The following is a 22,510-nucleotide window of genomic DNA, read 5'->3' as shown; positions in this document are numbered from 1 at the left end:
TCTTGTGTCTAGTGTTGTATATGGAACGTAAGTACAACTTTTTTTTTGCTATGGGCAAATCCCCTATCTTTTATTTTTCTACCATTTTTTATATACAGTACAGACCAAAAGTTTGGACACACCTTCTCATTTAAAGATTTTTCTGTATTTTCATGACTTTGAAAATTGTACATTCACACTGAAGGCATCAAAACTATGAATTAACAGATGTGGAATTATATACTTAACAAAAAAGTGTGAAACAACTGAAAATATGTCTTATATTCTAGGTTCTTCAAAGTAGCCACCTTTTGCTTTGATGACTGCTTTGCACACTCTTGGCATTCTCTTGAGTAGTGTTGAGCCACCCCCGTAGTGTTCGAGTTCGGTTCGGTTCGTCGAACACCCGTGTGTTCGCCGAACTGTTCGTCGAACTGTTCGTCGAACACCTTCGAACACCGTTAAAACCAATGGCAGGCAAACAAAAACACATAGAAACACATAGAAAACACCTTCAAAGGTGTCCAAAAGCTGACAAACTGCTCAGAAGACACAACTAACACATGGAAAAGTGACAAGTACATATAGGCATGCGAAAAGAAAAGAGGTGGAGGAGTAAAAGGAGGGGGAGACACAGATATAGGCATGTCATGCCCTTCTAAAATCCAAAAAGTGAGAAGCCGACACGTTCAGTCCGCTCCTGCCCGTGCCACCTCCGTGTCGCCGGGTTTGTGCCAGAGCCGCGGTGAACCCTGACGGCCAGCCCCCCTCTCCCAATACTGGTGCCTGTCCGCTGGTGGGTCGAGAGAGCCCCCCTGTGGTGGAGGCAGCTCTAAGCTTTTTAATTTAAATTGTCCCTCTAATTTGAATGAATACACTTTAAATCCATTTACAAGGATCTATTGGAGGGCAAGTCTCATGCCAGCAGCCGCGTAATTCCAGCTCCAGTAGCGTCCACTAAAGCTGCTGCAGTTAAAAAGCTTTTATAAGGATCGAGCTCGGCTGTCCACCGCAAGGCATCCTAGTGCCAGTCCCAGCCCCTATGCCTTGGGGTGCCTCCTGATGCTCTTCACTAAGTATCCCGTGGTCCCGAAGCATTTCCTTTGAAAAAATTAAGTGTCCAAACTACAGGTGGTGTAGCTTGCTTAACAGCCGGGATAATCCGCTGACTAGCAGACACTGCTACTAGGCACAAAGTATTTCCTGGGCTAGATGCAGTTAAAAATTTGTAAGTAGATACTCTCGTTGGATGCTGAGAAAGCATTCCATAGAGTCTCCTGGCACGCCATATATGATTCTCTTAAAAAGCTTGGGGTAGGGGTCTAGGGGACCCTTTTATAGCCAAAATCACGGCCCTGTATCACAATACGTCACCTAGGCTGAAGATAAATGGAACAGTAGCACCGAGGGCTCGGTTGCTACAGACGTATTGCACCTCACCCAGAGGTGTGATATCTCACTCTCAGATAAGGATGGAGTGTGGATCAGGACCCGACACCTGCATGCATTACACCACATTGCCGTGGGGCAGGGCGACCAATATGCCCCTGAGATGGGCACGACAGTCCCTGTCCCTGGCTGGAGTGGGGGGAGGGAACACTGAGGAAGGGGAACCCTGCAGTGCAGGAGCAGGGAGGAAGCAGTTCCTGGGTGCATTGAGAAGGGAGTATAAAAGGTGGGCACCATCTTAGTTCAGTGCAGAGAAGTCTGAGCAGAAGTGGCAGGGAGCAGGGGCTCTGCATGAGCTCTGCTCCGGAGGCGGGCCTAGTAACAGAGGCCCAGGCCTGCAAGAGGGAGAAGGAAGGAAGAGGAGCGGAGAAGGCTCCAGGAACGAGGAATGAAGGGATCCCAGGGGTGCGGACGGGCGAGTCGCCACCGCACGCCCGAATCCACCTGCGTGGAGGGGTCAGGCCAAAGGGGGAGACCGGTCCCCGAACTAGTGGAGGCAGGAAACGACCCTCAGCTAGAAACCGGAGGCTCTGACATTTTATGTGGCGCAGCCCCTTGCTCCACCCGCTAGGAAGGCACCACATAGGGTCAGGGAAACTGGCGCCAAGTTTACCAAGAGGAGGCCCGAGGCAGCCGGACAGAAGTGTTGGTAAGAAAGGCCAGACAAAGGACACACAAAGGGGGTCCTGTGAAGCGCTCCAAAGTTATCTGGGAGTTGTCTGAGCCCCTCACCTGGTGAGCACAGTACGACGTGGGCAGCCGTTACCTGCAGACGTGGTCTGGATAATAAGAACTGTGAGTAAAGGCCCTGAACTGCATCACTGACTCCGTGTCGTTACTGCTGCTGCCCTGCACCATCACCCCCATCCTCCGCATACACTGCCCTGAGGCTATACTCCTCCCGTGGGGAGTTATGCTACGCTCTGCTGCACCCACAACACCAGCCTTAGCGGTCTGCCCTGTAGCGGCGGTTCACTCTGACCGCAATCCACGGGTGGCGTAGTCGGACATTTAAACATCAAAACCACATAAATAGTTCCGCCACTGGTTTGACCGCCCTGAGCCACGGAACCGGATCGCCGCCACGAAGACTACAACCACCAGCATCCACCAAAAAGGGTCCGGCTCCGGGTGTCCCAAGGCCCAGGGGGTGCGTCAGAACATTTTCATCACCTTTCACAATCACCAATGGGACAAGGCAGGGATGTCCTCTGTCCCCTCTCTTATACATCCTAGTGACGGAGCACCTGCTCTCATCAATTCGCCATAACCCCAATATTAGGTGGATTGAGGTGGGAGGCACCGAGTACAAGTGCTCTCTATTTGCTGATGATGTCCTAGTATATATCACTCAATCACATATATCCATCCCTGCTGTTATGGCTGAAATAGATCACTTTGTTACATGGTAAAATTTTAAAATCAATGCAGCGAAGTCTGAGGCCCTCGATGTCTCCCTCCCTAAATCCATATAGGATTCCATCCAGTCCAACTTTCCCTTTGCCTGGCCCTCACAGGGTATCAAATACTTAGGAATTCCTATTCATAGAGACCTCTCCCATCTATGTTATCTTAATTTTGGGCCCTTTATTGAACAATTCCATACAGACCACGGTTGGCAAGTTAGAACTGTAAGATTCACTACGTGAACCACTGGTGTTTTGTGGAAAAGCACATGTACACCGCGTTCCAAATTATTATGCAAAAAGTGTTTAGGAGTGATAAGGGAAGAATTTGTTTGTTTGTCAGTTAAACTCATTGATGGTGATGTGTGTCAGGGCTCTTTATATCACTGTAAGCAATTGCAGACACCTGTGCTAATTAGTTTGGCAGGTGTGTCCAATGAAAGGCAAGACTACTTAAGAAGGCTCTCTCACATTATTAAGCAGCCTACATTTTCTGCCAAAATGGGAAAGAAAAAGGATGTGTCGGCTGCTGAGAAGCAACAAATTGTGGAGTGTTTAGGTCAAGGCATGACTACAATCAACATTGTGCGATGATCAGGATGAAGTGTCTTGGCAATCAAGAAGTATGTAGCTGATTCACAGTACACACGTGTGCGTGCTGATAAGGGCAAATTGAGGACTCTTTCCTACAGGCAATTACGTCAGGTTGAAAGAGCAGCGGCAAAAAAGCCTTGTCATAGCAGCAGACAAGTTTTTGAAGCTGCTTGTGCCTCCAACGTCCCCCGAACAACAAGATGCAGGGTCCTTCAGAGGTTTGCAGCTGTGCATACGCCATCCTGTCGACCTCCTCTATCCACTTCACACAAGCAGAAACGGCTCCAGTGGGCCAAACATTACATGAAGACTGATTTCAAAACTGTTTTGTTCACGGATGAGTGCCGTGCAGCGCTCGATGGTCCAGATGAATGGAGTGGAGGATGGCTGGTTGATGGACACCCCACGCAAACACGGCTACAGCGCCAACAAGGAGGAGGTGGAGTAATGTTTTGGGCTGGAATCATGGGGAGAGAGATTGTCGGCCCCTTTAGGATCCCTGAAGGCGCTAAAGATGAACTCCATAATGTATGTGGATTTTCTCAAACAGCACTTCCTGCCATGGTTCAAGAAGAAGAACCGTGTATTTCACAGCAAGATCATTTTTCTGCATGATAATGCACCATCTCATGCTGCACATAAAACATCTGCATCTCTGGCTGATATGGGCATAAAAGGGGACAAACTTATGGTGTGACCCCCATGCTCCCCTGACCTCTACCCCATTCAGAACCTTTGGAGCATCATTAAAAGGAGTGTCTATGATGGCGGGAGGCAGTTCACATCTAAGCAACAGCTCTGGGAGGGTATTCTGTCCTCATGCAAAACAATTGAAGCAGAAACCATCCAAAACCTGACAAATTCAATGGACGAGAGAGTTCAGAAGCTCCTTTCGAACAAGGGGTCCTATGTGAAAATGTAACATCACCTAGAATAAAGTTTTGAGTTGAAAACTGTTTGATTTCAGTTTCTAACAACCTGCTAATGCTTATAATTTCAAAAATGACCATTTTTTTAGTATTTATTAAAATGAAAAGGTTGATCGAAAAGTTTGGGGGATCTAAGAGTGTGGCAACCCAGTAGTCATGATTACTTCGAATTCTGACAATATGAGGGTCATGCTGCAGGTAGTGCAGCAAGAAGGCACTTATGTGTCTTGCGCATCTCGGAGCCCCAAAATTATTTTCCGGGCTAGATGCAGCTAAAAATTATTTTTAATTTTAAATCTGGTGAAGCTTATTATAGATGGCCTAATAGGATCAGTGCTGCACACTGCTACAAAGCCCAAATTATTTTCCAGTCAAGATACAGATAAACATGATTAGTAATTTGAAAGCTTAAAACGGTTGGTAGGGTGATTTTAACCAATCATCAAGCTTTTACTCTCCCCAGGATGACACAGGGGTAGAAAAGTCGTTTCGGATCCATGATTTGTTCATCTTTATGAACGTGAGTCTGTCTACATTATCAGTGGAGAGCCGCGTGCGCTTATCTGTCAGCACACCACCAGCAGCGCTGAACACACGTTCAGACAGAACGCTGGCTGCGGGGCATGACAAGATCTCCAAGGCGTAAGTGGCTAGCTCCGGCCATTTATCCAGATTGGAAGCCCAAAAAGAGCAAGGGTCCAGTGACACAGTCGTGGCTTCAATGTTTACTTGGAGATACTCCTGTACCATCGTCTCTAGGCGTTGACTATGTGTCAGACTTCTTGTCTCCTGTGGCCTTGCAAAGGATGGGCTAAAAAAGTGGTGAAATGATTCCGCAAAATTGATGTTACCAGCAGATACTGTGGTTCTGTTACGGTTTGAGTGCTGAACACTTGACGGTCCCACGGTTGGCAAGTTGGAACTGTGAGATTCACTACGTGCACCACTGGTATTTTGTGGAAAAGCACATGTAAGATTCTGCAACAGTCTCTGCTGATACTCCTGCATGCGTGCATCCCTTTCTATGGCAGGAATAATTTCTGCAAATTTACTTTTGTACCGGGGATCTAACAGTGTGGCAACCCAGTAGTCAGGATTATTTCTAATTCTCACAATTCGAGGGTCATGTTGCAGGTAGTGCAGCAAGAAGGCACTCATGTGTGTTGCGCATCCAGGAGCACCAAGTCCCTGTTGTGTTGGTGGCGAGGTAACAATCATGCTTCCTTCCTCTGTCCTCTCCCCCCAACCTCGCACAACAGAAATGTGATCAAGGTCTCCCTCATCTGATGAGTCTTCCATCAGTTCGTCCTCCACTTCTTCCTGGGCTCCTGCACCTTCCTCACTAGTTTGGCTGCTACCATGCGCCCTGGTAAAATCATCTCCCCCACCCTCACATGCCTGCCGCCCTGGTGCTGCCGACCGTCTGGACCTTGCAGATGTTAGCCCTTCCGCATACAACTCCTCCTCCTCTACTTCCTCCACCTCCTCTTGTGCCACCACCTGACTCCGAATTCTGTTTAACATGTGCTCCAGCATGTAAATCACCGGAATAGTCATGCTGATAATGGCATCGTCAGCACTAAACATCTTCGTCGCCATTTCAAAACTGTGCAGAAGGGTGCATAGGTCCCTGATCTGAGACCACTCCTCCAGCGTGATTTGCCCCACCTCTGAATCTCGTTGGCCCAGGCTATACGTCAGAACGTATTGCACCAGGGCTTGTCGGTGCTGCCACAGTCGCTGCAACATGTGCAGAGTTGAATTCCACCGGGTAGGCACATCGCATTTTAGCCGGTGAAGTGGCAGGCCCAACGACTTCTGTAGAGATGTAAGTCGCTGAGCTGCGGGATGCGAACGGCGGAAGTGAGCACACAGCGACCGTGCCCTCTGCAGAAGGCCATCTAGTCTGGGATAGTGGGCTAAAAATTGCTGGACAACCAGGTTCAACACGTGAGCCGTACAAGGCACATGTGTGACATTGCCCCGGCGAAGGGCCGCACCCAGGTTTGCAGCATTGTCGCACACGGCCTTCCCTGGTTTCAGGTCCAGTGGAGACAACCATTCATGAAATTGGTTCTCCAGAGCTGACCACAACTCCTCAGCTGTGTGACTCACATTTCCCAGACATTTCAATGTAAAAACCGCCTGATGACGTTGAGCCCTACTGCCAGCATAGTAAGGAGGTGTGCAGGATCCCTTCTGCGCAGTTAGAAAGCTTGTGGCATGACCAGACAGGCTTTGGGTGCAGGTGGAAGACCGAGAGGAGGTTGAGGAGGCAGAAGCAGTGGAGGAAAAATGACATAAAGAGGATTGACGCACAACTCGTGGGGACGGCAAGACTTGGACAGCAGCCCCTTGTCCTGCTGTCACCATAGTTACCCAGTGCCCAGTCAGCGACATGTAACGCCCCTGTCCATGCCTACTCGTCCAAGTGTCTGTGGTGAAATGCACCCTGTCACACACAGAGTTTCTCAAAGAAGCGGTGATGTTGTGTGCGACATGCTGGTGGAGCGCAGGCACACCTTTCTTTGAGAAGTAGTGCCGACTGGGCATCTGGTACTGGGGCACTGCGACGGACATAAGGTCTCGAAAATCCTCTGTGTCCACCAGGCGGAAAGGCAGCATTTCTGTAGCCAAGAGCTTGCAGATGGTGAAATTCAACCTCTTAGCTTTCTCATGGCTAGGAGGAAATGGTCTTTTACTTGTCCACATCTGAGGGACCGAGGGATGGCTGTTGTGCTTAGACTGGGTTGATAAGGGTGTCCCCGGCAAACTGCCGGTCTGTGAGGAAGATGCAGGCGGACATGTTAGGTTGCCTTGATCCAAAGGTGGTGCTATCGATGTCGGACAGCGCTCAACACCAGCTGGTGTTACCACCTCCAAAGAAAATGATGACCTGCCAATCACGCTGGCTGTTGCGGGTAAAGAGGTGGCAGGTCTGCGCCCCAAAACAGGTGTGACTGCTGTCCCCCCAGTCACAGAGGATGAAGAGGCCGCGGATGCACAAGATATGGCAGACGGTGGTTGGCCCGGCCGGCTAGACCGCATTGTAGCACACTGAGCTTCCCACTGCAACTTATGCTTCATGTCCATGTGCCGGTTCATGCATGAAGTACTCAAACTATGTATTTTTTGGCCTCTACTTAGCTTTTGCTGACAAATGTTACAGATAACACGAGTTGGGTCATCTTTATCGATCTGAAAAAATGCCCAGGCTATGCAAGGCTTAGCACCCATGCGACCTGAAGAGCCACCACGACTTGTGGTGAGAGGCAGAGTTGTGTTTGAGGATGCAGTTGTTGACGTGCTTCCAGTACTACGTCTCTGTCCAGGAAGGCGCAACCTGACCTCGTCGTCACTAGCATCTTCCTCCACCTCCTCTGCTGACCTCATCTCTTGGCTGACTGTGGGTTGACAGTAAGTGGGATCTCCGACCTCATCATCATCACCCTGTGCGTTATCACACCCGTCGTCCTCAGAGCCAACCTGTTCCTGCCCTGACAAAAAACTAAAGTTGTCGCTCCAATCAGGTATTTGAGTCTTATCATCGTCTTCCTCATTGTCTCCACCAACAGGAGTTACAGTTTGGGAATGAGGGTCTACATTATGGTCAGAACCTTCTGCGTCTGGTCCTGGATCCGACTCATAAAGATTCTGGGCATCAGTGCAGATCATTTCCTCGTCTGGATTCACAGAAGCGCTGGAGTCGACCTCTGATTCCCAGGCTATAGTATGAGTAAACAGCTCTGCAGACTCAACCATCTGTTCTACCTCATACTCAGACGGGCAGCTGGAGATTTGGGAGCTGTGAGGAAGCAAGTGCGATTTGGGTGACACCTTTGAGGACTGGAGTATTTGTGATGTTGAAGTTGATGTGGAGGAGAGCCCACTTAAAGGAGCACTTGATATCCGTTGAAGCACCTGCTGTTTTTGTGCCTCATCTGGAATTTGTAGCGATTGGCGTGGCCGTAAGAAAGGGATCTTATCACATTGTCCGCTAAAAGAAGTAGACATTTTAGTTTGGCTGGAAGATGGTCTTTCTTCTGCACCTACCCCACGGACACAACCTTTTTTCCCCTTCCCAACACGCCTATTCCCCTTTCCACCAGCAGCAGGCCTTTTTCCACTCATTTTGGTGGTTAACTAATTCACAACTCTGGAGTTGTTTGCACAAAAAAACAATGGATGGTAACCGAGCAGAGCTGAGTGGCCAAACTGTGGTATTAGGCCAAAACTATTGGCTGGGTTAGATGCAGAAAAAAATTATTTTTAATTTGCAACCTGATGGAGGTCAGTATAGATGGACTAATAGACCAAGTCCCACACACTGCTAGAAGCCCAAATATTTTTTCAGAGCTAGATGCAGAAAAAAATTATTTTTAATTTGCAACCTGATGGAGGTCAGTATAGATGGACTAATAGACCAAGTCCCACACACCGCTAGAAGCCCAAATATTTTTTCAGAGCTAGATGCAGAAAAAAATTATATTCAATTTGCAACCTGCTGGACGTCAGTATAGAAGGACTAATAGAACAAGTCCCACACACTGCTAGAAGCCCAAATATTTTTTCAGAGCTAAATGAAGAAAAAAATTATTTTTAATTTGCAACCTGATGGAGGTCAGTATAGATCGACTAATAGACCAAGTCCCACACACTGCTAGAAGCCCAAATATTTTTTCAGAGCTAGATGCAGAAAAAAATTATTTTTAATTTGCAACCTGATGGAGGTCAGTATAGATGGACTAATAGACCAAGTCCCACACACCGCTAGAAGCCCAAATATTTTTTCAGAGCTAGATGCAGAAAATTTTTTATTCAATTTGCAACCTGATGGAGGTCAGTATAGATGGACTAATAGACCAAGTCCCACACACTGCTAGAAGCCCAAATATTTTTTCAGAGCTAGATGCAGAAAAAAATTATTTTTAATTTGCAACCTGATGGAGGTCAGTATAGATGGACTAATAGACCAAGTCCCACACACTGCTAGAAGCCCAAATATTTTTTCAGAGCTAGATGCAGAAAAAAATTATTTTTAATTTGCAACCTGATGGAGGTCAGTATAGATGGACTAATAGAACAAGTCCCACACGCTGCTAGAAGCCCAAATATTTTTTCAGAGATAAATGAAGAAAAAAATTATTTTTAATTTGCAACCTGATGGAGGTCAGTATAGATGGACTAATAGACCAAGTCCCACACACTGCTAGAAGCCCAAATATTTTTTCAGAGCTAGATGCAGAAAAAAATTATTTTTAATTTGCAACCTGATGGAGGTCAGTATAGATGGACTAATAGACCAAGTCCCACACACCGCTAGAAGCCCAAATATTTTTTCAGAGCTAGATGCAGAAAAAAATTATATTCAATTTGCAACCTGCTGGAGGTCAGTATAGAAGGACTAATAGAACAAGTCCCACACACTGCTAGAAGCCCAAATATTTTTTCAGAGCTAAATGAAGAAAAAAATTATTTTTAATTTGCAACCTGATGGAGGTCAGTATAGATGGACTAATTGACCAAGTCCCACACACTGCTAGAAGCCCAAATATTTTTTCAGAGCTAGATGCAGAAAAAAATTATATTCAGTTTGCAACCTGATGGAGGTCAGTATAGATGGACTAATAGAATGATGCTATGCCCAAAAGATTTTACTTCACTAGGTGCAGTAAAAAAATTGGTATTCTATACACAGGTGGTATATCTTGCAACACAGATATGCTACTCCACTGACTAACACACTCTGCAATAGGCCAAAAAGGATTAGCTTTGCTAGATTCAGCCAAATGCTGTGAAAAAAACTTGCACAGCACTGGCACAGACCTGCCTGGCAAAAACTGATAGGAACTGATGTAACCTAGTCCTGAAAAGGACTCCAATTACAATTAGTCTTTACTCCCACAATCTATCTATTTAAGAGCACAGACCTGCCTGATAAAAGTCGTAGGAAATGCTGTAACCTAGTCCTTAAAAGGACTGCAATCACAACTATTCCCTACTCCCAAGCTATCTGTATATTTGTGCGAAAATTGGCTTGAAATTAACAAGGTATAGCGCACACAGCAACAGCGGTGCCGTCTAACACGCAGCTGCAGCAGTGAGAAAATGGTGGCGACGGGGAAAATGGCTTGGTCTTATAGGGCAAGGACATGTGACATACACTGCCAATCACACATGCCCTTGCTTGTGTGAAAAAAAGCACTTCGCTCCGTGTGTGCGCTGCTGATAGGCTGACAGATTGCACCTCCCCACTGCAAATGCGGGAAAGAGAAAAAAAAATGGAGATCTTCATTGTTCCTGCAGAGATCCATCCCCTGCCCCTCCCCCCGCCCCGCTGTACACTCAAACTGCGTATTAACATTAATTTTCATCATTACTGAGAAAAAATCCAGTTATGATTTTGGTGCACGAACAGTTATCGAACATAACCTCGAACAGCCGAATTTTTCTCAAATTGTTCGTGTTCGCCGACCGGCTCGAACACCGCCCAAAACAGCTCGAATTTGAGATTGGCGAACAGTTCGAGTAGAACAACGCTCATCTCTACTCTTGAGGAGCTTCAAGAGGTAGTCACCGGAAATGGTCTTCCAACAATGTTAAAGGAGTTCCCAGAGATGCTTAGCACTTGTTGGCCCTTTTGCCTTCACTCTGCGGTCCAGCTCACCCCAAACCATCTCGATTGGGTTCAGGTCTGGTGACTGTGGAGGCCAGGTCATCTGGCTTAGCACCCCATCACTCTCCTTCTTGGTCAAAAAGCCCTTACACAGCCTGGAGGTGTGTTTGGGGTCATTGTCCTGTTGAAAAATAAATGATGGTCCAACTGAACGCAAACCGGATGGAATAGCATGCCGCTGCAAGATGCTGTGGTAGCCATGCTGGTTCAGTATGCCTTCAATTTTGAATAAATCCCCAACAGTGTCACCAGCAAAGCACCCCTACACCATCACACCTCCTCCTCCATGCTTCACGTGCGAACCAGGCATGTAGAGTCCATCCGTTCTCCTTTTCTGCTTCGCACAAAGACACAGTGGTTGGAACCAAAGATCTCAAATTTGGACTCATCAGACCAAAGCAGAGATTTCCACTGGTCTAATGTCCATTCCTTGTGTTCTTTAGGCCAAAAAAAGTCTCTTCTGCTTGTTGCCTGTCCTTAGCAGTGGTTTCCTAGCAGCTATTTTACCATTAAGGCCTGCTGCACAAAGTCTCCTCTTAAACGTTGTTGTAGAGATGTGTCTGCTGCTAGAACTCTGTGTGGCATTGACCTGGTCTCTAATCTGAGCTGCTGTTAACCTGCGATTTCTGAGGCTGGTGACTCGGATAAACTTAACCTCAGAAGCAGAGGTGACTCTTGGTCTTCCTTTCTTGGGGCGGTCCTCTTGTGAGACAGTTTCTTTGTAGCGCTTGATGGTTTTTGCAACTGCACTTGGGGACACTTTCAAAGTTTGCCCAATTTTTCGGACTGACTGACCTTCATTTCTTAAAGTAATGATGGCCACACGTTTTTCTTTACTTAATTGCTTTTTTATTGCCATAATACAAATTCTAACAGTCTATTCAGTAGGACTATCAGCTGTGTATCCTCCTGACTTCTGCACAACACAACTGATGGTCCCAACCCCATTTATAAGGCAAGAAATCCCACTTATTAAACCTGACAGGGCACACCTGTGAAGTGAAAACCATTTCCGGTGACTACCTCTTGAAGCTCATCAAGAGAATGCCAAGAGTGTGCAAAGCAGTCATCAAAGCAAAAGGTGGCTACTTTGAAGAACCTAGAATATAAGACATATTTTCAGTTGTTTCACACTTTTTTGTTAAGTATATAATTCCACATGTGTTAATTCATAGTTTTGATGCCTTCAGTGTGAATGTACAATTTTCAAAGTCATGACAATACAGAAAAATCTTTAAATGAGAAGTTGTGTCCAAACTTTTGGTCTGTACTGTATACTCAATGGACCCGATTCATCAAAGCTTTTACCCCAGAATTCTGTCATAAAAAAGGCTTGAAGAGTCATAAAATTTAGTTTTAAGTTAAGGCTGCACCAAAATGTCGTAACTTTTGGCGTTCTCACACCCTTTTCACCCGGCTCCGACAAAACAGGAAGAGCCGGGGCAGGACAGGGGAGTGGCGACCGCTACCTGTCCGATTTATGTTGAGCAGCTTCATTCGCTATGCCACATATCTTACTCCAGCAGGCACTGGAATAAGATTTGTGGTGAGCTTCACACGGAGCACTCTGAATTAATCAGGAGCCTCGCACTCCACCCTGCCCTGCCATCAAGATCGCTGTGAAGATTGCTGGGCTTGATGAATCAGGGCCTATGTTTATAACTTCATGCAAACTGGTAACAGACCTCAGGTCCAAGCTGTCGCCATGTGCGGAATATGAAAGTTTCACACAAAATATGTTTGTTATTTGTTTATAATTAGAAAATAATGTAGATGATGATAGCTAACAGCTCTGTGTGTTTTTGGGACACAGAAAATACACGGGATATCTGGATGTTTTGTACAAAGTGCAAAATCTCTCTTTAAAATAAATCTTTCCACAGTGACAGCAGGAGGGAAGCACTAAGTTCCCAGTGAAGTAAATTGCTATGAATAAAAATAGCAATGGAAGAAGAGACAATTCCTTTGCCACTCTATTTACAAAATAGTGTATTGTAATCTTCAGTCTAGAATGCAGAATTCAGCAAATCTAAGGGAGACATGTTTTAGGTTCTTGACATATGGTATATAAGATAACATGCACATTGCAGTGCAACTTGACACTATCACCTTAGTTGATGAATTTTGCCTTTTTACTTCCCTCTGTGTCTCACAAAGGTTCACTGTTAGTTAATGTGTATCAGTCTGTAAACGTGTTAAAACTCCTATTAGCAGCTGTAAAGTTTCTGCATTATTATGTGGGAGATCCTTTCTTCTATGGCTTTTATTATGAGCGTTTCATTGTAACATAACTTGCAATTAAAACAGCAAAAAATGATGTTGGGCAATTATTTTTCTTATGATGTGTCAGGATGAGCTGCACAGTCAGGAAATGAGGACACCTGGCGCAGTCTACTGTTGGCTTCGCTGTGGTTTGAAGGCTTGGGATGCATTAAACATCAGTTCCAACAACGGAAAAAAAATACTTCTAATTATATGTTTCAAGGTTATCTTTAAACACCCAGCTTTGTTGTTCTTTGGTCTTAGGGCAGGCGTCCTGTGGAGGTTGATAGCCTCTTCCAGACATGTATAAACACAATTTATCCCATCTGATATTGTGGCTATGACAACTTACAAATGGCATTTCAGCAAAATTCTTAGCCCACATTTCATTGCAGTGTAATGCTATTGTTAACAATGTAATATATTTCTTGTTGACCACAATGTTTTAGGTTAAGTGCACACAAAGCGTTTTTGATGCATTTTCGCTTGTTAATAGGTCTGCCAGCTGTAGCAATAGTAATCCTGATTAGAGATGAGCGTTGTTCTACTCGAACTGTTCGCCAATCTCAAATTCGAGCTGTTTTGGGCGGTGTTCGAGCCGGTCGGCGAACACGAACAATTTGAGAAAAATTCGGCTGTTCGAGGTTATGTTCGATAACTGTTCGTGCACCAAAATCATAACTGGATTTTTTCTCAGTAATGATGAAAATTAATGTTAATACGCAGTTTGAGTGTACAGCGGGGCGGGGGGAGGGGCAGGGGATGGATCTCTGCAGGAACAATGAAGATCTCCATTTTTTTTTCTCTTTCCCGCATTTGCAGTGGGGAGGTGCAATCTGTCAGCCTATCAGCAGCGCACACACGGAGCGAAGTGCTTTTTTTCACACAAGCAAGGGCATGTGTGATTGGCAGTGTATGTCACATGTCCTTGCCCTATAAGACCAAGCCATTTTCCCCATCGCCACCATTTTCTCACTGCTGCAGCTGCGTGTTAGACGGCACCGCTGTTGCTGTGTGCGCTATACCTTGTTAATTTCAAGCCAATTTTCGCACAAATATACAGATAGCTTGGGAGTAGGGAATAGTTGTGATTTCAGTCCTTTTAAGGACTAGGTTACAGCATTTCCTACGACTTTTATCAGGCAGGTCTGTGCTCTTAAATAGATAGATTGTGGGAGTAAAGACTAATTGTAATTGGAGTCCTTTTCAGGACTAGGTTACATCAGTTCCTATCAGTTTTTGCCAGGCAGGTCTGTGCCAGTGCTGTGCAAGTTTTTTTCACAGCATTTGGCTGAATCTAGCAAAGCTAATCCTTTTTGGCCTATTGCAGAGTGTGTTAGTCAGTGGAGTAGCCTATCTGTGTTGCAAGATATACCACCTGTGTATAGAATACCAATTTTTTTACTGCACCTAGTGAAGTAAAATCTTTTGGGCATAGCATCATTCTATTAGTCCATCTATACTGACCTCCATCAGGTTGCAAACTGAATATAATTTTTTTCTGCATCTAGCTCTGAAAAAATATTTGGGCTTCTAGCAGTGTGTGGGACTTGGTCTATTAGTCCATCTATACTGACCTCCATCAGGTTGCAAATTAAAAATAATTTTTTTCTTCATTTAGCTCTGAAAAAATATTTGGGCTTCTAGCAGTGTGTGGGACTTGTTCTATTAGTCCTTCTATACTGACCTCCAGCAGGTTGCAAATTGAATATATTTTTTTTCTGCATCTAGCTCTGAAAAAATATTTGGGCTTCTAGCGGTGTGTGGGACTTGGTCTATTAGTCCATCTATACTGACCTCCATCAGGTTGCAAATTAAAAATAATTTTTTTCTGCATCTAGCTCTGAAAAAATATTTGGGCTTCTAGCAGTGTGTGGGACTTGTTCTATTAGTCCATCTATACTGACCTCCATCAGGTTGCAAATTAAAAATAATTTTTTTCTGCATCTAGCTCTGAAAAAATATTTGGGCTTCTAGCAGTGTGTGGGACTTGGTCTATTAGTCCATCTATACTGACCTCCATCAGGTTGCAAATTAAAAATAATTTTTTTCTTCATTTATCTCTGAAAAAATATTTGGGCTTCTAGCAGCGTGTGGGACTTGTTCTATTAGTCCATCTATACTGACCTCCATCAGGTTGCAAATTGGATAAAAAAAATTTCTGCATCTAGCTCTGAAAAAATATTTGGGCTTCTAGCGGTGTGTGGGACTTGGTCTATTAGTCCATCTATACTGACCTCCATCAGGTTGCAAATTAAAAATAATTTTTTTCTGCATCTAGCTCTGAAAAAATATTTGGGCTTCTAGCAGTGTGTGGGACTTGGTCTATTAGTCCATCTATACTGACCTCCATCAGGTTGCAAATTAAAAATAATTTTTTTCTTCATTTAGCTCTGAAAAAATATTTGGGCTTCTAGCAGTGTGTGGGACTTGTTCTATTAGTCCTTCTATACTGACGTCCAGCAGGTTGCAAATTGAATATAATTTTTTTCTGCATCTAGCTCTGAAAAAATATTTGGGCTTCTAGCGGTGTGTGGGACTTGGTCTATTAGTCCATCTATACTGACCTCCATCAGGTTGCAAATTAAAAATAATTTTTTTCTGCATCTAGCTCTGAAAAAATATTTGGGCTTCTAGCAGTGTGTGGGACTTGGTCTATTAGTCCATCTATACTGACCTCCATCAGGTTGCAAATTAAAAATAATTTTTTTCTGCATCTAACCCAGCCAATAGTTTTGGCCTAATACCACAGTTTGGCCACTCAGCTCTGCTCGGTTACCATCCATTGTTTTTTTGTGCAAACAACTCCAGAGTTGTGAATTAGTTAACCACCAAAATGAGTGGAAAAAGGCCTGCTGCTGGTGGAAAGGGGAATAGGCGTGTTGGGAAGGGGAAAAAAGGTTGTGTCCGTGGGGTAGGTGCAGAAGAAAGACCATCTTCCAGCCAAACTAAAATGTCTACTTCTTTTAGCGGACAATGTGATAAGATCCCTTTCTTACGGCCACGCCAATCGCTACAAATTCCAGATGAGGCACAAAAACAGCAGGTGCTTCAACGGATATCAAGTGCTCCTTTAAGTGGGCTCTCCTCCACATCAACTTCAACATCACAAATACTCCAGTCCTCAAAGGTGTCACCCAAATCGCACTTGCTTCCTCACAGCTCCCAAATCTCCAGCTGCCCGTCTGAGTATGAGGTAGAACAGATGGTTGAGTCTGCAGAGCTGTTTACTCATACTATAGCCTGGGAATCAGAGGTCGACTCCAGCGCTTCTGTGAATCCAGACGAGGAAATGATCTGCACTGATGCCCAGAATCTTTATGAGTCGGATCCAGGACCAGACGCAGAAGGTTCTGACCATAATGTAGACCCTCATTCCCAAACTGTAACTCCTGTTGGTGGAGACAATGAGGAAGACGATGATAAGACTCAAATACCTGATTGGAGCGACAACTTTAGTTTTTTGTCAGGGCAGGAACAGGTTGGCTCTGAGGACGACGGGTGTGATAACGCACAGGGTGATGATGATGAGGTCGGAGATCCCACTTACTGTCAACCCACAGTCAGCCAAGAGATGAGGTCAGCAGAGGAGGTGGAGGAAGATGCTAGTGACGACGAGGTCAGGTTGCGCCTTCCTGGACAGAGACGTAGTACTGGAAGCACGTCAACAACTGCATCCTCAAACACAACTCTGCCTCTCACCACAAGTCGTGGTGGCTCTTCAGGTCGCATGGGTGCTAAGCCTTGCATAGCCTGGGCATTTTTTCAGATCGATAAAGATGACCCAACTCGTGTTATCTGTAACATTTGTCAGCAAAAGCTAAGTAGAGGCCAAAAAATACATAGTTTGAGTACTTCATGCATGAACCGGCACATGGACATGAAGCATAAGTTGCAGTGGGAAGCTCAGTGTGCTACAATGCGGTCTAGCCGGCCGGGCCAACCACCGTCTGCCATATCTTGTGCATCCGCGGCCTCTTCATCCTCTGTGACTGGGGGGACAGCAGTCACACCTGTTTTGGGGCGCAGACCTGCCACCTCTTTACCCGCAACAGCCAGCGTGATTGGCAGGTCATCATTTTCTTTGGAGGTGGTAACACCAGCTGGTCTTGAGCGCTGTCCGACATCGATAGCACCACCTTTGGATCAAGGCAACCTAACATGTCCGCCTGCATCTTCCTCACAGACCGGCAGTTTGCCGGGGACACCCTTATCAACCCCGTCTAAGCACAATAGCCAGCCCTCGGTCCCTCAGATGTGGACAAGTAAAAGACCATTTCCTCCTAGCCATGAGAAAGCTAAGAGGTTGAATTTCACCATCTGCAAGCTCTTGGCTACAGAAATGCTGCCTTTCCGCCTGGTGGACACAGAGGATTTTCGAGACCTTATGTCCGTCGCAGTGCCCCAGTACCAGATGCCCAGTCGGCACTACTTCTCAAAGAAAGGTGTGCCTGCGCTCCACCAGCATGTCGCACACAACATCACCGCTTCTTTGAGAAACTCTGTGTGTGACAGGGTGCATTTCACCACAGACACTTGGACGAGTAGGCATGGACAGGGGCGTTACATGTCGCTGACTGGGCACTGGGTAACTATGGTGACAGCAGGACAAGGGGCTGCTGTCCAAGTCTTGCCGTCCCCACGAGTTGTGCGTCAATCCTCTTTATGTCATTTTTCCTCCACTGCTTCTGCCTCCTCAACCTCCTCTCGGTCTTCCACCTGCACCCAAAGCCTGTCTGGTCATGCCACAAGCTTTCTAACTGCGCAGAAGGGATCCTGCACACCTCCTTACTATGCTGGCAGTAGGGCTCAACGTCATCAGGCGGTTTTTACATTGAAATGTCTGGGAAATGTGAGTCACACAGCTGAGGAGTTGTGGTCAGCTCTGGAGAACCAATTTCATGAATGGTTGTCTCCACTGGACCTGAAACCAGGGAAGGCCGTGTGCGACAATGCTGCAAACCTGGGTGCGGCCCTTCGCCGGGGCAATGTCACACACGTGCCTTGTACGGCTCACGTGTTGAACCTGGTTGTCCAGCAATTTTTAGCCCACTATCCCAGACTAGATGGCCTTCTGCAGAGGGCACGGTCGCTGTGTGCTCACTTCCGCCGTTCGCATCCCGCAGCTCAGCGACTTACATCTCTACAGAAGTCGTTGGGCCTGCCACTTCACCGGCTAAAATGCGATGTGCCTACCCGGTGGAATTCAACTCTGCACATGTTGCAGCGACTGTGGCAGCACCGACAAGCCCTGGTGCAATACGTTCTGACGTATAGCCTGGGCCAACGAGATTCAGAGGTGGGGCAAATCACGCTGAAGGAGTGGTCTCAGATCAGGGACCTATGCACCCTTCTGCACAGTTTTGAAATGGCGACGAAGATGTTTAGTGCTGACGATGCCATTATCAGCATGACTATTCCGGTGATTTACATGCTGGAGCACATGTTAAACAGAATTCGGAGTCAGGTGGTGGCACAAGAGGAGGTGGAGGAAGTAGAGGAGGAGGAGTTGTATGCGGAAGGGCTAACATCTGCAAGGTCCAGACGGTCGGCAGCACCAGGGCGGCAGGCATGTGAGGGTGGGGGAGATGATTTTACCAGGGCGCATGGTAGCAGCCAAACTAGTGAGGAAGGTGCAGGAGCCCAGGAAGAAGTGGAGGACGAACTGATGGAAGACTCATCAGATGAGGGAGACCTTGATCACATTTCTGTTGTGCGAGGTTGGGGGAAGAGGACAGAGGAAGGAAGCATGATTGTTACCTCGCCACCAACACAACAGGGACTTGGTGCTCCTGGATGCGCAACACACATGAGTGCCTTCTTGCTGCACTACCTGCAACATGACCCTCGAATTGTGAGAATTAGAAATAATCCTGACTACTGGGTTGCCACACTGTTAGATCCCCGGTACAAAAGTAAATTTGCAGAAATTATTCCTGCCATAGAAAGGGATGCACGCATGCAGGAGTATCAGCAGAGACTGTTGCAGAATCTTACATGTGCTTTTCCACAAAATACCAGTGGTGCACGTAGTGAATCTCACAGTTCCAACTTGCCAACCGTGGGACCGTCAAGTGTTCAGCACTCAAACCGTAACAGAACCACAGTATCTGCTGGTAACATCAATTTTGCGGAATCATTTCACCACTTTTTTAGCCCATCCTTTGCAAGGCCACAGGAGACAAGAAGTCTGACACATAGTCAACGCCTAGAGACGATGGTACAGGAGTATCTCCAAGTAAACATTGAAGCCACGACTGTGTCACTGGACCCTTGCTCTTTTTGGGCTTCCAATCTGGATAAATGGCCGGAGCTAGCCACTTACGCCTTGGAGATCTTGTCATGCCCCGCAGCCAGCGTTCTGTCTGAACGTGTGTTCAGCGCTGCTGGTGGTGTGTTGACAGATAAGCGCACGCGGCTCTCCACTGATAATGTAGACAGACTCACGTTCATAAAGATGAACAAATCATGGATCCGAAACGACTTTTCTACCCCTGTGTCATCCTGGGGAGAGTAAAAGCTTGATGATTGGTTAAAATCACCCTACCAACCGTTTTAAGCTTTCAAATTACTAATCATGTTTATCTGTATCTTGACTGGAAAATAATTTGGGCTTTGTAGCAGTGTGCAGCACTGATCCTATTAGGCCATCTATAATAAGCTTCACCAGATTTAAAATTAAAAATAATTTTTAGCTGCATCTAGCCCGGAAAATAATTTTGGGGCTCCGAGATGCGCAAGACACATAAGTGCCTTCTTGCTGCACTACCTGCAGCATGACCCTCATATTGTCAGAATTCGAAGTAATCATGACTACTGGGTTGCCACACTCTTAGATCCCCCAAACTTTTCGATCAACCTTTTCATTTTAATAAAGACCAAAAAAATGGTCATTTTTGAAATTATAAGCATTAGCAGGTTGTTAGAAACTGAAATCAAACAGTTTTCAACTCAAAACTTTATTCTAGGTGATGTTACATTTTCACATAGGACCCCTTGTTCGAAAGGAGCTTCTGAACTCTCTCGTCCATTGAATTTGTCAGGTTTTGGATGGTTTCTGCTTCAATTGTTTTGCATGAGGACAGAATACCCTCCCAGAGCTGTTGCTTAGATGTGAACTGCCTCCCGCCATCATAGACACTCCTTTTAATGATGCTCCAAAGGTTCTGAATGGGGTAGAGGTCAGGGGAGCATGGGGGTCACACCATAAGTTTGTCCCCTTTTATGCCCATATCAGCCAGAGATGCAGATGTTTTATGTGCAGCATGAGATGGTGCATTATCATGCAGAAAAATGATCTTGCTGTGAAATACACGGTTCTTCTTCTTGAACCATGGCAGGAAGTACTGTTTGAGAAAATCCACATACATTATGGAGTTCATCTTTAGCGCCTTCAGGGATCCTAAAGGGGCCGACAATCTCTCTCCCCATGATTCCAGCCCAAAACATTACTCCACCTCCTCCTTGTTGGCGCTGTAGCCGTGTTTGCGTGGGGTGTCCATCAACCAGCCATCCTCCACTCCATTCATCTGGACCATCGAGCGCTGCACGGCACTCATCCGTGAACAAAACAGTTTTGAAATCAGTCTTCATGTAATGTTTGGCCCACTGGAGCCGTTTCTGCTTGTGTGAAGTGGATAGAGGAGGTCGACAGGATGGCGTATGCACAGCTGCAAACCTCTGAAGGACCCTGCATCTTGTTGTTCGGGGGACGTTGGAGGCACAAGCAGCTTCAAAAACTTGTCTGCTGCTATGACAAGGCTTTTTTGCCGCTGCTCTTTCAACCTGACGTAATTGCCTGTAGGAAAGAGTCCTCAATTTGCCCTTATCAGCACGCACACGTGTGTACTGTGAATCAGCTACATACTTCTTGATTGCCAAGACACTTCATCCTGATCATCGCACAATGTTGATTGTAGTCATGCCTTGACCTAAACACTCCACAATTTGTTGCTTCTCAGCAGCCGACACATCCTTTTTCTTTACCATTTTGGCAGAAAATGTAGGCTGCTTAATAATGTGAGAGAGCCTTCTTAAGTAGTCTTGCCTTTCATTGGACACACCTGCCAAACTAATTAGCACAGGTGTCTGCAATTGCTTACAGTGATATAAAGAGCCCTGACACACATCACCATCAATGAGTTTAACTGACAAACAAACAAATTCTTCCCTTATCACTCCTAAACACTTTTTGCATAATAATTTGGAACGCGGTGTACATGTGCTTTTCCACAAAACACCAGTGGTTCACGTAGTGAATCTTACAGTTCTAACTTGCCAACCGTGGTCTGTATGGAATTGTTCAATAAAGGGCCCAAAATTAAGATAACATAGATGGGAGAGGTCTCTATGAATAGGAATTCCTAAGTATTTGATACCCTGTGAGGGCCAGGCAAAGGGAAAGTTGGACTGGATGGAATCCTATATGGATTTAGGGAGGGAGACATCGAGGGCCTCAGACTTCGCTGCATTGATTTTAAAATTTTACCATGTAACAAAGTGATCTATTTCAGCCATAACAGCAGGGATGGATATATGTGATTGAGTGATATATACTAGGACATCATCAGCAAATAGAGAGCACTTGTACTCGGTGCCTCCCACCTCAATCCACCTAATATTGGGGTTATGGCGAATTGATGAGAGCAGGTGCTCCGTCACTAGGATGTATAAGAGAGGGGACAGAGGACATCCCTGCCTTGTCCCATTGGTGATTGTGAAAGGTGATGAAAATGTTCTGACGCACCCCCTGGGCCTTGGGACACCCGGAGCCGGACCCTTTTTGGTGGATGCTGGTGGTTGTAGTCTTCGTGGCGGCGATCCGGTTCCGTGGCTCAGGGCGGTCAAACCAGTGGCGGAACTATTTATGTGGTTTTGATGTTTAAATGTCCGACTACGCCACCCGTGGATTGCGGTCAGAGTGAACCGCCGCTACAGGGCAGACCGCTAAGGCTGGTGTTGTGGGTGCAGCAGAGCGTAGCATAACTCCCCACGGGAGGAGTATAGCCTCAGGGCAGTGTATGCGGAGGATGGGGGTGATGGTGCAGGGCAGCAGCAGTAACGACACGGAGTCAGTGATGCAGTTCAGGGCCTTTACTCACAGTTCTTATTATCCAGACCACGTCTGCAGGTAACGGCTGCCCACGTCGTACTGTGCTCACCAGGTGAGGGGCTCAGACAACTCCCAGATAACTTTGGAGCGCTTCACAGGACCC

General features: G+C 46.1%; 1 protein-coding gene across 2 annotated transcripts in view; it reads left to right on the top strand.

Annotated features, from left to right (window-relative positions):
* Positions 1-22,510, top strand: part of KSR2 (kinase suppressor of ras 2) — a 757,356-nt gene that overhangs the window by 692,069 nt on the left and 42,777 nt on the right. The window lies entirely within an intron of this gene.

This window comes from Phyllobates terribilis, unplaced genomic scaffold (genome assembly GCF_046119375.1).
Source record: "Phyllobates terribilis strain yellow unplaced genomic scaffold, ASM4611937v1 Scaffold_1__5_contigs__length_1240528914, whole genome shotgun sequence".
In the NCBI taxonomy this organism is placed as follows: Eukaryota; Metazoa; Chordata; class Amphibia; order Anura; family Dendrobatidae; genus Phyllobates; species Phyllobates terribilis.
This window is presented reverse-complemented; position numbering and strand designations above follow the sequence as displayed.